This window comes from Tamandua tetradactyla, chromosome 8 (assembly GCF_023851605.1).
Source record: "Tamandua tetradactyla isolate mTamTet1 chromosome 8, mTamTet1.pri, whole genome shotgun sequence".
NCBI lineage: Eukaryota > Metazoa > Chordata > Mammalia > Pilosa > Myrmecophagidae > Tamandua > Tamandua tetradactyla.
Genome location: NC_135334.1, coordinates 20,076,692 through 20,091,150, shown reverse-complemented (window position 1 = coordinate 20,091,150; position 14,459 = coordinate 20,076,692). Strand labels below are relative to the sequence as shown.

The window sequence follows — 14,459 nt, the reverse complement described above, 5'->3', positions numbered from 1 at the left end:
CTTGTGACTTTTCCATGGTCTTACGGCCCTGCACGCAGGGGTAAGACGGTGGGAAAGACAGGCTTACACAAAGCCTTTGGTCCAATTCCAGCATCCCAACCAAATTGGATGAGGACAAAATCAGCGGGCGATTTTGATTCTTTAAGGCTCTTCTTGCTTGAGCTCCTTGTGGGGGGAAGGTATGGCCTTATCTTCACATCTCTTATGCTGTGCTGACACGTAGTAGGTGCTCAATAAATCAACAACAACAACAATAAATACCACCTAGGAAATGCGCATTATGTACTAAACATGGTGCAAAGTGCCTTCCATGTATTTTCTTAATTAATCCTCTTAATAGCCTTAGGATGCTATTATTATATCTGTTTTATAGATGAGGAAGCTGAGATTCAGAGTAGATGATTGATTAATCCAGAGTCCCTTGACTAGGAAGAAGCAGAGTCGGAATTTGTCCCTAGCCAGTCTGATTTGAAACTCAGGCGGTAAAAACTCCATGGGTGTGTTTATGTGAGCATGCACACACATGTTTCCAGATGTACACATGCGTGTATGTGAATCACTTGCTGTTCCTCCCCTAATCTCCTACACTCTTCCTCTGCTTGCCTCACTCCTTCCCCTAGTCCTCATCTCTTCAACAAAGATGCCAAAGCTCTCTCATGAGCTGGTGCCCTCCAGCCCCTGTTCTAGCCTGTCCAGCCATCAGCAGACCTGGAGGCAGGGCAGTAGATGCCCCCTACATTTTGATGTTAGTATTTCCTCGGCCCATTCTCCTTGACCCCTCAGTGAGAGGGTCACTGTCAATATTGGCAACACTGGGGAATCGATTACCGGCTCTACCCCGACTGAGCTACTGCAGCTGGAGCTGAATTGTGCATGGCATTTGTTCTAACACAGAGGCCACCCAGGGAAGGGTCTGGGTGGGGGCGGGAGAAGGCAGCTCCATGAAGCATTTGTGAGCCGCTCCAGTGAGCTGCACAGTTTGAGCAGCGATTGGCTCAGGTGAGGCCAGACTCCACTAACAGCAGCCCCAGCCTGCTGGGAAGAACAGGCAAGTGATCTCCTCCCCATTTTCGCAGCTGGCTGGCATGGCTGTCCGGGGTTGCCAGCTGGGGTTCTTAGGAGGGGGCTATAACTGGGTCCATGTGAAGCGTGTGTCCTTTTGAAGACATATGATGTTGGCAGTGTTGTTTCAGTTTGGGTCATTATTGATCTTTTTGGTGTCTCCCCTGGCCCAGTTCATGAGACCGCTGCCGAAGAACGTCTCTAGAAGGTTGGTGATCAGATGGGAATTCAGGCCTCTCATTTTCTGAGAGTTGGTAAAGACTGGAGTGGGTTTAGGGAGGGCGCTCAAGCCCTGGTAGAGGCCAGAAGACCACTGAGGGGTCATTTCCTGGGTCGGGGGTCCCAGGGCTGCTCACAGCCCCCACCAGCACACCCGGCCCTTCTGCTGAAGCTGCACCACCACCTCCCTGAGGGAAACACTTCTCACGGATCTGCCACGTTCCTGGCAATTTTTGCTCCTCGAGATCTCACCAGGCCTGGAATCTGAGAGGCAGACAGGGCAATAGGAATTAATGTCCCCCAGAATTTCAGTAACTAGCTGTAAACCATCCAGTTGGATCAGGATCCAGGACTCCTGCCCCCTTCCTGGGGCTCCATCCACACACCCAGAGCCTTCCTTGCGGCCTTTGGGAACGGTCCATGCAGTGGCCCTGCTCTTCCCAAGGTTGGAAACACTACACAGAGTAAAGCCGCATTTTGCCCAGAACAACAATACCTGTTTTATGTTTGGGAAAACTGAAACCCAGGGAAGTTAAATGAGTCATAGAATCTTACTTCTGGGAGGAACTGGAGATCATTTCATTCAACAGCCTACCTGAGGCTTTACTCTCTTCTACAGACAGAATCTATAATGGATAATTATCCAGCCTCAGCTGCTGCCTCCTCCTCCCTCTACCCCATCCTCCTCTTCCTCCCCTATTTATCTTTCTCCTCTTTCTTCCCTCCTCCACCTCCTCCTGCTCCTCTTTCTCGCTAACACTATTGGATGTTTACTGAGTTCTGGGCACTATTCTAGATGCTTTGTATAGATTAAGTTGATCCTCCAACAACCCTATGAAGGACGATTGTCAACTCATTTTAAATAAGAGGAAACTGAGACCAAGAGAGGTTAAGTAAGTTGTCCAGGACGACACCCTAGTAAAGGGCGACACAGCCAGGATAAGTTGGACATCGGGGCCAGGCTGGTGGCCGTGCCTAGGACAGGCCATGCCGTAGTTGGGCAGCCATAAACCAAGGAGCATAAGAAACACTCAGCCCCTGCCCAGCACATAGAGATGCTTAGTAAGTGCTGGGGGCTTTCCTTTAAAAATACCAGGATCGTTTTCCTTATACTATGCCAAATCTACTTCCCAAGAGTCCTGGTTCCACCCCTCCTGGGACCCAATAAAGCACTTTCCCTGGGATTTGAGGATACCTAATGAGCAAGAAACAAATCCTACTTGGGTTTCTGTACAAGACTCTCTTCCTCAAATTGAGTTTCCTAGCCAAGAAGATGACCAAGGGTGTCAGAGAAATGTCCAAAGCTAGCACTAGGCTCAAGGAGGAGACAGTTACCCAATCCATGGCCATGAGAGTTGAGCTGAGGGTTGCCGTCCACCCGTTCTTTTGCATGCATTTCCCGAGTGTCCTTAAATGGCAGGCACATGCTACCATGAGCACAGGGCGGGCTCTCCCCAGGGTTAGACCCTTACAAAATGTGTGCACAGGTTACTTCTGAGCCTGCCAGATGCTAGATGGGGTCCCAGATCCTAGGGACAGAGGGCTGAGGAGTATGGGGTTCACCTGTTCCGTTGAACTCCTTGGAGGTGCAGGCAATGCAGCAGACTCTTCACCAGAGAGGCAAAAGTTCATATGACCCAAATCTAAGAGTACAGAGTTGATAGGTGGAGAAAACTCAACAGTTTATTTGAGCAAAAACAGCACTATCCTGCTCCCCTGCCAGAGTCCAAGGTAAACAGGCTGGAACATGAACTCTGCCAGGTGGGTGCACACTGGAAGTAAACAAGGCAGTTGGACTGTCTGAGTAAAGTCGGCAGAGAAAGTGCATTTCCCTCAGCATGAGGCCTGCTGGCTGGGTGATTGGGCAGACGGGTGGGCTCTCAGCCCCTCTGAGGAAGGGGCTAGAGGAGGGTGGGATGCTGAGAGGTTGACCGTGGGCTCCTGGAGCTGGGGTGGAGTTAACCTTTGTCCTATATCCTGGCCCAGGAGCATTGCTGCCTTGTTGCTTCTAGGAATCCCACTTGCTCAACACTTCTGGCCTTGTTGTCATCACAGACTCTCACTGCACTCCTATGAAATGGGCATTATTCATCCCGCTTGATGGAAGAGAAAACAGATGCACAGAGGACCTGAGTAACTTGCACAAGGTCACACAACTAAGCCATAGCACCACCTGTAGCATAGCCTGCCTTTTTCTCTGCTGCTTCTCCACAGTGATCAGTTGCCTGTCTAAGGAACCAATAGGCATCTCTGCTTGAGACTCCAGCCCCCAGCAGGTGAGGAACGTACATAGCCAAGGGGTTGGCTCATTTATGGAATGTCAGGATGGGTTGTGGGGAGGCTAGGTCAGGCCATGTTGGGACATTTCAGAGCAGTCATCGGAGATTGTCTTTTATTTCCATTACAAGACCGTGAGTCCCTCCAGCACAGGGACTGTGCCTATTTCCCAGCATTCCATCCCCCAAAACTAGGACAGGGCCAAGCCTTTAGTAGGTGCTCAATACATATTTGTTTCACTGGGTTGTTTTGTGAACCACTTGCCTGCAGACACCCTGGATAGTGGAGCCCTAGGCTAGCAATGAGCCTCAGCTCTGGACAGCTTGGGTTAACTGCGTTCAGTTTACAGATGTGTGGGATTGCATGGTCAGTTGTACAGATCTTGAACGTGTGCCCCCAGTGGATCATGAGGTTTGCATCTCTGGTTAGCATGACCTATCCTGGAGCTGGACCAGCAAAGGGTAACCTTGATTCTGCCTAGACCTTGACCCTAAGCACTTCGTGCTCTCTTCTAACCCAACTGAGCCCTGCATCAGGGCTGAAGGGCAATGGACAGGGGTGTCTGGTAAGAGCAAAGGTGGCAATGGGGGTGTGGATCTCTGACTCCATCAGTGGTGGGAAGAGTAGCAGCTCCTATGTGTCAGAAGAGGCTCTGAGAGCAGAGGCCAGCACCCAGGGGTGTCCCCCAGACATGAGCTGTCTGCACTGAGACTGTGTGTACCCCTGGCTTCTATCCTCAAGTAGAGGTAGTTATGCAGGAGGGCAGTGGACAGGATGGGGAGTGGGCCCCAGATGGGACAGAGGGACCAAGGTCACGGCTACCTTTGTGTGGGGACAGCAAAGAGCAAACCCAATATCTGGAGAAGGAGACGAGGTCCTGTCTCCTTTTATCCTCTTGGCTCCTGAAATATGATCACGAACTGCACCAGGACCAACTGATACAGAGTCCTTGTGACCAGATCAAATAGGGGCGCCAGGTAGTTTTCTTCTCCTGTGCTGACTTCTGCTCATTGGCCGTGGGACCTGAGGGCCAGATTGAAGGAGTTTGAGACCAAGTATGGGATCTGTGGGAAGGAGCTCTAGGATCGAACGGTGATGTCTGCCATGGCCAAGGATGCAAAGAATTTGTCACATCAGAGTCAGTCCAATCATCTCATTTTATAAATGATAAAACTGAGGCTCAGACTGGGAAAGCAGCTTGCCTAAGGTCTCAGGGCTTGCAGAATCAAGATTAGAAATGTACTTCCCTGGCTCCTAGTCCATTTTTGTCTCATGCCTTTCACTATACTGATCCATGGGGAGCCACAGAAATGGAGAAATGGGCCTTGTTTCCAACTAGGGGGGCCTGTACCCTGTTTCCACTACTCTTCATCTGGCTGGGACTAATTCAACAATGACCCCAGCTTCTGGTCAGCTCCATTCATACTGGGCAGAGCCAGAGAAGCAGGTCTTGCCCACTGGGAGCTGTGGCTCTGAAAGTCAGGTAGAAAAGAGACGGACATGGCACAAACCCATGGGAGACAGTGAACACACACCCAACAGGCCAAGATGTGTGTGTGGAGACCAAGTGTTCTATGCTAAGCTGAGACTTGGCAGGATAAGCTACTGTCTCTCCTCTGAGAAATTCAAGGAAGCTTCCTGGAGGAAGTAGAACTTTGGGGAGGAGTGAAGCTTAACTGCAGTGGTGATGACGGAAGACCAGTTTGGATGTGGAGGAAGTGGCCTGGTGTGGTGAAAGGCGACAGGAGAGGCGTTGGCCAGCCTGGGGTTAGGTCCTTGCCTCTCTACTATGCAGCCTTGGAGAAGTCAATTGACTTATCTGAAGCCTCCATTTGCTCAGCAGTGAAATGGGAATAATAAAAAACCTAATATCTCAGGCTTCTGAAAAAGCAGATAAGATAACATCTATGAAAGGACTTCTTAGCTTGAGGACATACAGTATGATTTTATTGATATCAAGTTCAGAAGCAGGCAGACAAATTTAGGAATAGTAGTTCCTCTTGGAAGGAAGCCCAAGGGGGCCTCTAGAGTGCTGATAATATTCTGTTTCTTCATTTATGTGAGAAAACCATGAGCTGAACACTTTGGTGCTCTTTTCCTTATATATATTACACTTCAATTTAAAAGGTTTTTTCTTATGTTCTAATAATGGCCAGGTTATAAAAGCTAAAGTATGGTCACTTGACAGAATGTCCAAGAAGAGACCTGGAATGATGCTTATAAAAAAAGTCAATGTTTGTTCAACATTTTAGGCAGTGAGCTTATTTTCTCATGCTTGTTCTCATTTAATCCTTACAACTCCCATTTTATAAGTGCAGTGGAGCTTCAGAGAGGTTACATAAATTGCCCGAAGTCACACAGCCAGTCCAGGGCAGAGGTGGGGCTCAGATCGGGTCTGACTGCAGAACCAGCCCTCTGGGTGGAGTAGGGTTTTGAAGGACACGGAGACTCAAATGTTGTACTGAGCACCTTCCTTAGCTCACCGGGGTTTGGCTCTTACCTCTGACCATACTGGGTCCTGTAGCTTGTGTTACCCAGTACGGTCAGACAGGTTAGTCTGAGTTACAAGCCATGCTCAGCCAAATAACAAAGGTGACAAAGGCACCTACTTGCCATGCTCCCCCTAGTCCCCCACCCGCCCCTGACAGATGCAGGCATGGGTCCTACTCTGACCATACTGGGTCCTGTAGCTTGTGTTACAATGTGCAAAATAGCCTCAGTTTCTGCACTGGTCCCCATCTGGAGATGCCTCCAGAATGAAAGTAAGTGGAAAGTGGGAGCCAGGAAGGAGGGTATTTGTCTGGAAGGCAACAAAATGCCCTGTGCCCTGTACAGGTGCAGCCTTTGCAGGTCGTTTGGAGAGGGTGGCCAGACGGAGGCTCCCACAAATGGGGTGGCGCCCGATTAAAACTCTCTGTGGCAGATCCCTGCCAGGTGTGATAGGGAGAGTCGCAGTTTATCCCAGTGGTCGAGGGGAGGAGGGAGCTGCTGCTGCATATTTGAATTCTGTCACTGCCTTTCCAGAACCTGGGCTGGGGGATTTGCATCTTCTTAGAGACCTTGCTGCTGTCTGGGAGAAGAGAGGGACCCATGCCTGCATCTGTCAGGGGCGGGTGGGGGGCTAGGGGGAGCATGGCAAGTAGGTGCATTTGTCACCTTTGTTATTTGGCTGAGCATGGCATGTACTCAGACTAACCTGTCCCTGGTGTGTGGCCTTGTGTAGTGAAAGAGGGAGAGAGAGATGGCATTGTGTGCACGTTTATATGCAACTGGCAAAGCAAATAAAGCCTGATTGTTGTCCAAGGTTTCCGATCAGATGGGGAAGAGAGGACCTGATGGTGTCATTCAGGTTGCTGGAGGATGTGCTGCCCTGATTAACCCCTTCATCTCTTGACATCTCCATCCGCCCTCAACAATGGTGTCCTAACTGTGACTAGAATAAGAATATGAATGTATTCTGGTTGTCTATGTTGGTTGGTATTTTAAGTCTGTCTCTACCTCATTGGTCCTATCTCCCCTATTTAACTGGGGTTTCCCCAGCAGTGTGGGACTATGAGGACCTTTCCTCTAAGCCTCTCTTAGGGACTCCATCCACTTAGCAGGCTCCCATCTGCAGGGCTGGCTCCAATTCCCTAGTGTAGTGTAGCTTAAAACGAAAACAAAAGCACAAAGAACTAAAGAGCATTTATTTATTCTTCACTAAGACGTTATCTTGAGGTCATAACTAAACTTTGTCACCACCCCTCCACCTCATCTTGCAGAAAGGTGAATGCTGTAAAGCAGATGCCAACAGCTTAAAGGATTGGAACCAACATTAACAGATAAGGAACACCTTTCATCTAAATCATCATCAAAATGTTTAAAAAAGGAAAAGAAAAGAGGGGCAATGGGGGTTTTGGGTTGAACAAGACCTTCACATTTCATTAAGTGCATCCAATCTTGGCTGAGGTGTACAAAATGGAAACAGGACTGCTATAGTACTAAACTTCCATTTTCCAGCTGTATACACCTGCATTCTCTTTTTTAGTTTTATTATTTCCATTTTCCAGCTGTACACACCTGTATTCCAGGTCCACCCGAACCCCCTAATGCCTCCAATTCAACTATTTCCCAGCCTTTGGGCCTGCAGACAAAGAAGTAGGTAGATCTTCTCCCTCATCCAGTCTCTGTTGCAAGGCTGGCATGCTTGGTAAGCATGGCAGTGAGTTCTGCCAGATCATCAATAAAAACCAAACAGCTGACTGATGTCATCTGTGATAGAGGGACTGTTGGGATTCATTTCTTCAGATGTTCTTCCTATACTTTACAGATGACTTCCATGCATTAATTCACAGATTCAGAGTCAGCATAAGTTTTGTCTTTCTGACCTCTTGATAGGCTGTACCATCAAAATGGTATGAGACACTGCACCAGACTCCTTTAGTGCAGATGCTGCCAACATCTCTCCTGCACATGAACTACCCCATTGTAGTCTTGATTCTCTGCCTCAGGACCTTGGCACATGCTGTTTAACTCTGTTTGGATCACCCCCACCCCACACCTCCTCTCCTCTTGCTTCCATTCCTCTTCCAGGAAGCCTTTTCCAGCCAAAGTGAGCCCCCTCTTGTGTGTTCCTCCAGCCCCCTGCACTCCTTCCCTTTGGAGTACTCACCCCACTGCATTGTAGCTGCCTGCTCCCTGTTCATTCTTCTTACCCGGCACTGAGCTCTGGGAGGCCTAGAATTGGGTTGTAACATCCACTTCTGTGTCCCAGCCCTCAACACAGAGCCTGGTCTGTGGAAGGATCTTGCTGAATGCTTGTTGAAAGAAGCAAGGGCTCTGAGCGCAGAGGAGAAGAGCTAGGATCCAGAGTTCCTTCTTCAGGAACCCAGCTGGGCCTGCCCTGAGTCTCAGCCCTGAAACAACACCCCGAAGTAGGAGTCTGGAGCTCAGCCTGGGCATTAGTGAGCACCTCTGTCTTGCTCAGCCCTGAGCTCCTGATGTCTGCACGCTGCCTGCAGCATCACAATGCCCTGCAAATAAGTCTGACTATTCAGACGTGTAGGCCTCCTGTTGGGGATGATGGGGGACCAGGAAGGTGCTGCCTGTCGTTTATCCTTCCACAGAACAAGGTGGAGGAGATTTCAGTATATCTACCACTCTTGGTAAGGAGAGACCTTATCTCTGCTATGTGTCACGTTTGCTGCTAGGTGCTTTCATACCCAGAATCTCATTTAATCTCCTCGATAACCCTGGAGGTGGGTGCTATCGCCCCGTCGTATAGATGACAGAAGAGTTGTTCAGGGAGTCCACGTGTCCCAGGTTGCACTTCTGGTAAGTAGCAGAGCTGGAATCCTGTTCTCCTTTTTGTTTGCATTACCACTCCACCATGGCTGTCCTTCCTTCCTTGCACCTAAGGGAGCCCCAGGTATGTGTTCTCTGAGCCCCCTTCCAGCCCCTGTTTGGTGCCTGATTGCCCATGACCTTGGAAGTGTCTCCTGGCCACAAGGTGCAGATTGGGAAGAAACTCTGGCTTTGACAAATAGCCCTGTGGTCCCAGGACATGCTGGGCTAATTCAAGTGCAAACAGTGTATTAGTATTTATTACTCATGCTCCATTGCTAATAAAATTTGAGTTTAAAAAATAATGGTGAGCAAATGAATTTGTTGATGGTATGTGGGGAAAAGATGCAGGAGAAAGATATTTCATGGAGAAGAGTGACAGGGACTCAGCTATTTCAGACTTTATAAGATGAGTCTCTTACTAGAATAGGTATTGGGGGGACTTACTATTGGAGTCAACTCTCCACCTGCTGATGTAGTTCAAGAAGCTGTTAATCTGTAAATTGAAATTTATCAAATGCACATTTGCCAACAGTAGAAGCATCTCCAGGCTGAAGAGGTAGCTCTGGCTGGGTTAATAACTCCCAAATATCTATTTCAGTCATCTGTGTTTAAAATCCTTAATTTGGAAAGCCATTTGCTGCAAGATCCTGAATATATAATTCAGTGGAGGTCTTTATCTTCTGGGTTACAGAGCAGGCTGGGTTACACCTAGCAAGACTGAGAATGAAATTCAGACACCTGAGATGGTTCTAAGAAAGGGGCACATCTTAAGTCCCAGGGGCATGCCCTAGAAAACTCCATGATGTCTGGGGAATGTAGGAAGACAGAGACAGGGTCCTGGGGTGTTGAGGGGAATTGGAGCCAGATAGCATTTTTGGGATGAGCAGAGAATAAGAGACCCATCAGTTAGTTGGAAGTGACCTCCAAATGTCATTTAGTCCAATGCTTTGCCTGCTGTCATGGACATAGTTTAAGGTTCCTGGGTCATTTCATGTAGTATTAGAATGGGAGGGGGCATTAGAGACCTCTTTGTCCGTCCCTCCAGGTTACAGATGGAGAAACCCAGGCCTGGAGAGCTTGAGGACTTGCCTAAGCTCATACTGCTGAACAGTGAGAGCTGGAACCAGAACTCAGGCCTCCTGCCTCCGCATCTGGGTTCTTTTCCGAATCTGTCTTAGCTCTACTACTCACTCAAATAAGTGGGTATTTTGGTTTGCTAAAGCTGCTGGAATGCAATATACCAGAAGTGGATTGGCTTTTACAAAAGGGATTTATTAGGTTACAAATTTAGTTCTAGGACTGTGAAAATGTCCAAATTAAGGAATCCAGAGAAAGACGCCTTGACTTTGAAGAAAGGCTACCAGCATCTGGAACACCTGTCAGCTGGGAAGGCATGTGGCCGGCATCTGCCGGTCCTTGCTTCCTGGTTCATTGCTTTTAGCTTCAGATTCCAGTGGCTTTTGCTGAGTGTCTGTGAGTCCTCACTTAGCTTTCCTGGGACAAACTCTGGGTTTCATTTCTTAGCTTAGCATCTCTAAATGTCTGTGTCTTGGTTTCATCTCTCTGCCCTCTGTGTCGACTCTGAGCTGTCACTATGTTTTCTGCCTTTTTATTTTTTCATAGAGGACTCCAGTAAAAGGATTAAGGCTCACCTTGAATGGGCGGGGTCATATCTCCATGCAAGCAACCTAATCAAAAGGTCCCACCCACAGTAGGTTGGAGCAGAAGAACATGGCCTTTCTGGGGTACATGGCAGTTTCACATCAGCACAGGGGGTCACGGCCTCCATCTTTTCTTGCCTCAAACGGGAAACCCCTCTGGCTGGCTTTACCCAGCCAAAAGTTTGAGCCCTGGGGGTGTTGAGAAAGAAGAGCATTTACTTACCACTGCCTTTCCTTTCTTTCTCAAGGTCTTTGCCAAGGATGCTCCCTAAGGGTTGGGTCAGTGACCTTGGAGTGTTCCTGCTGAATTGGTGTCATCCCTTCCCCTTCCCTTTACTCCCAAAAGGAGACCTTCCTCTGCCCTGTGCATGAAGAAGGGTTTCAATATACCGGTCAGGGCGGCCTTGGAAAGGAGTTGTTGGTACTTTGCCTTCAAAGTGCCATTGATTGCAGGGAGAAAGACATCCAAAGGCTGAGCTGGGGCCTCTGTGGCCGCTCAGATCCCAGGGTTGCTGGTGCAAGGATGATTGCATGATTCTGATTTTGAGCTCTTTGAATCCTTCACCCCTCCTCCACAGTCAGAAGTAGCCTGGCCTCCCTGCTCCAAGCATCCTTTCCCTCTGCATCAGCCTGGACCATTTCTCCATCCCTGAGCTCCCCTGACATGACTGCCCCAGGGCTTGGGGTTGGCCCTGCCATGTCAGGCACAATGGCCCAGTCCAAATAGCTGTAAAGAGTAGAATCAGCATTTTATTGGAGGGGAAAAGGGTATTATTTAGACATTTTGTGTAAATTAGTAATATTGTAACTGTTAATTGAATATCCATTGATTGCCTGTCAGGGGGTTGATTTAATCTGTCCTTCCCCTTTTGAGTCTTAGTCAACTGCTTAAAGAGTTTGCTTGTTTTGTTTTCATTTTTCTTCCTCTAATGTGGACTTGTTCCCTGCCCTCCCCCCTCACCTTTCTACAGTGGCTTCATAATTAGCATCTTTTGTTTTCTGGAGTGGCTTTGGCTTCCCTGCAGCCTCTGGTCCCTCCCAAGTTAATTCCTCTGATTCATTCCTCAACTGAAATATCTGGAGTTTTCTGAACTACCTGGAGACCCAGGACAAAGCCAAAGGGTGGAATGGTGCATTTAAATGCTTTGAGATTTGCAGTGCCTGGAGATTTAGCGGATCAGCCCTGGTTTTGCTGCTTCATTCATTCATTTATATATGCATTTAATCATTCATTCAATGACTATTTTTTGGGTAGCAACTCTACTCCAGGTGCTGCGTTCAGCACTGAGGACAAGTCTCTGAGTTCATCCTTTTGCAGTGGAGATAGAGAAGTAAACAAATGATCACAATGCAGCATGGTATGCAGGGTAGAGGCTAACGCGGGGGACCATGAGGGCACAGAAGACAGCATTAAAATCAGACTTGGACAGCAGGAAAGTTTTGCTGGGGAGGAGGTGCTTGAGCTGCCTCTCAAAGGATGGGTAGGAGGTAGCCTGGCAAAACAAAGGGCAAGGACATCTTAGGCAAAAGAAACAGTATGGATGGCTGGGACACAGGGCCACCTGGAGGCAGAGAAGGCTGAGAGCAAGGCTAGGGGCTAATAATAATAATTATAATTGAGCATTCACTAAGCCTCAGGCAGTGTTGTAGGGCTTTCCCTCTATTATTGAATTTAATCCTCTAACAACCCTATAAACACCTACTATTATCCCCTTTAGTAGCTGAGATAGCTGAGCACCGTCCTGTTGGTGGTCAAACCTACATTTGGATAAATATGTCTGTTTTGTAACTTGGCTGTACTAAGAGGGAATGGATGCAAAACACTCTCACATTGCAGAGAAATCAGGGGTGTTGAGTTGGCATCACCAGACTGGTGATGAGAGACATGTGAGAAGGACCAGGTGACGCCAGGACACAGGGTTTGAGTCTCTCCCCTCAGACATGCCCGCTCATTCTGGCTGCAGAACTGAAAGCCTAGTCCAGGAGCCTGGTCTTATACCAGGGATAGGGAATAGGGACTTAGATTTAAGAGTCCTCCTCTGATCCCTCTTGCTGTTTTTTTTGTCTCTGCATTTGGGCATGTTTAGGCTGAGCCAGAGAGCAAGACTCTTGGCTTGGAGAAACAGTACAGTTGAATCTGTCTGTAGACAGTTGTGGGTTTGAGTCCTAGCTCCGTCATTTAAACTCCAGTGTCCTTGGTCAGGATGCTTGCCCTCTCTGAGCCTCATCTATAAAGTGGGAAGCATAATAGCACATGTCTTATAGACTTGGAATGGGCTGAAGTAGTACATGTCACGTGTTAGCCTCATGGCTCTCTGCATTGACCTTGCTCGCGTAATGTTAGATACAGCGGTGGTAGATGATGTCAGTGCCAGCCAGGCCCTCAGGTAGCCTTTCTTATCTGCCTACCTCCTTAAATGAATGGTGTTCTGGTTTGCTAAAGCTGCCAGAATGCCATATACCAGGAATAGATTGGCTTTTATAACGGGGATTAATTAAGTTACAAGTTCCATGTCTAAGGCCATGAAAATGCCCAAATTAAGACACCAACAAGAGGATGCTTCACTAAAGAAAGGCCAGTTGAGTCAGGGTTCTTCTGTCACATGGGAAGGCACATGGTGAAGTCTGCTATCCTCTCTGGGCTTCTGGTTTCAAGTGACTATCTCAGTATCTCTAAGTGTCATGTCTGAGCTTTCTCCAAAATGTTCTTCTCTTAAAGAACTCCTGTAAGCTGATCAAGACCAATTTTGAATGGGTGGGTCCTATGTCCAAGGAAACAATGTAATCAAAAGGTACCACCCAACAATAGATCTGCCCCCACAAGATTGAACCAGAAGAATATGGCTTTTCTGATTAAATAGGATGGACTTGGCTCACCGTCTCCACCATCAGAGGTGGAAGTTAGGCAGCTGAGGGGCCTTGTATTTTTTCTGATGCCCTGGCTTAGTTCAGTGAATGGTTAAAGACAAAGCCTCTCTGCCATTTTGGCTGGCACCTTCTGGTGGGAACTGAGAATAGGTCTCTGAGTTCAGGAGCCAATGGGGCAAAACTGCCTATAGCATCGTTGCCTTCTCTACCTCCTTCTCTGCTTTATTCCTCCCCAGAGCACTTATTACCTTCTAATATGCAAATCTTTTACTTATTTGTTTCATTTATTGTCTGTCTCCCCTCATTGGAATGTAAGCTCCATGAGGGAAGGGATTGTTCACTGCTGTATTCCCAGTGTGTAGACCAGTGCCTGGTGTTCAATTTGTTGAATGAATGGGTAAGTGAAAGCCCCAAATAACCATCCTGAGGGACATGCTTCACAGAGAAAGTGATATTGGATTGGGCTCTGAAGGATGCATAAGGAGTTTTCTGAGTGGGCAAGAGGAGGAAGGAGACTCCAGGCAGAGGCAACAGCATGAACAGAGGCCAGTGGTGTGAGTATTCAGGGAATAGTGTGTATACAGAGATGAATGGTGTGTGCTGGGGCATTGGAGAAAAGGAATTGGAAAGCCTGGGTTTGGGTCCTACTGCTATGTATATACATGCCTAAGAGGCAACAATAGTTGAGAGCCTACTCTCTAGGGCCGAGCTGCTTGGGTTCCAATCCTGGCTATCCCACTTAAAGATGTCAGCATCTGTTTGCTGTGAAGTGGGGATAATAATAGTACCCACCCCATAGCACTAGAGTGGGGATTAAGTGAGTTAAAATATATAAAGCACTTAGTACCTGAAGCGTAGTATGTGATATAAAGCTTTAACCTTTATTATTACAGCAGGAATTCAGTGAATGTTGAATGTTTTATACAGCTATCCATGTACATTTCTCACACTGCATATATTCATCCCTTGCTCACCTGTAATGAGCGATCTTGAAGAAATGAAAGCAATGCTCTAACCTCCCTTTAATCAGTGCAGCATAATTTTTAT

The 14,459-nt window shown here is 47.8% G+C and overlaps 1 protein-coding gene and 1 pseudogene across 1 annotated transcript in view; one reads left to right on the top strand and one right to left on the bottom strand.

Annotated features, from left to right (window-relative positions):
• Nucleotides 1–6,774: 6,774 nt before the first annotated feature.
• Nucleotides 6,775–8,216, bottom strand: LOC143644102 (enhancer of rudimentary homolog pseudogene; annotated as a pseudogene).
• A 304-nt stretch (nt 8,217–8,520) lies between these two features.
• Nucleotides 8,521–14,459, top strand: part of GRIK4 (glutamate ionotropic receptor kainate type subunit 4) — a 437,909-nt gene continuing 431,970 nt past the window's right edge. Inside the window, exon 1 of the mRNA XM_077112649.1 lies at nt 8,521–8,871. The gene's annotated coding sequence lies outside the window, so the exon portion shown is untranslated. The remainder of the gene's footprint in view (nt 8,872–14,459) is intronic.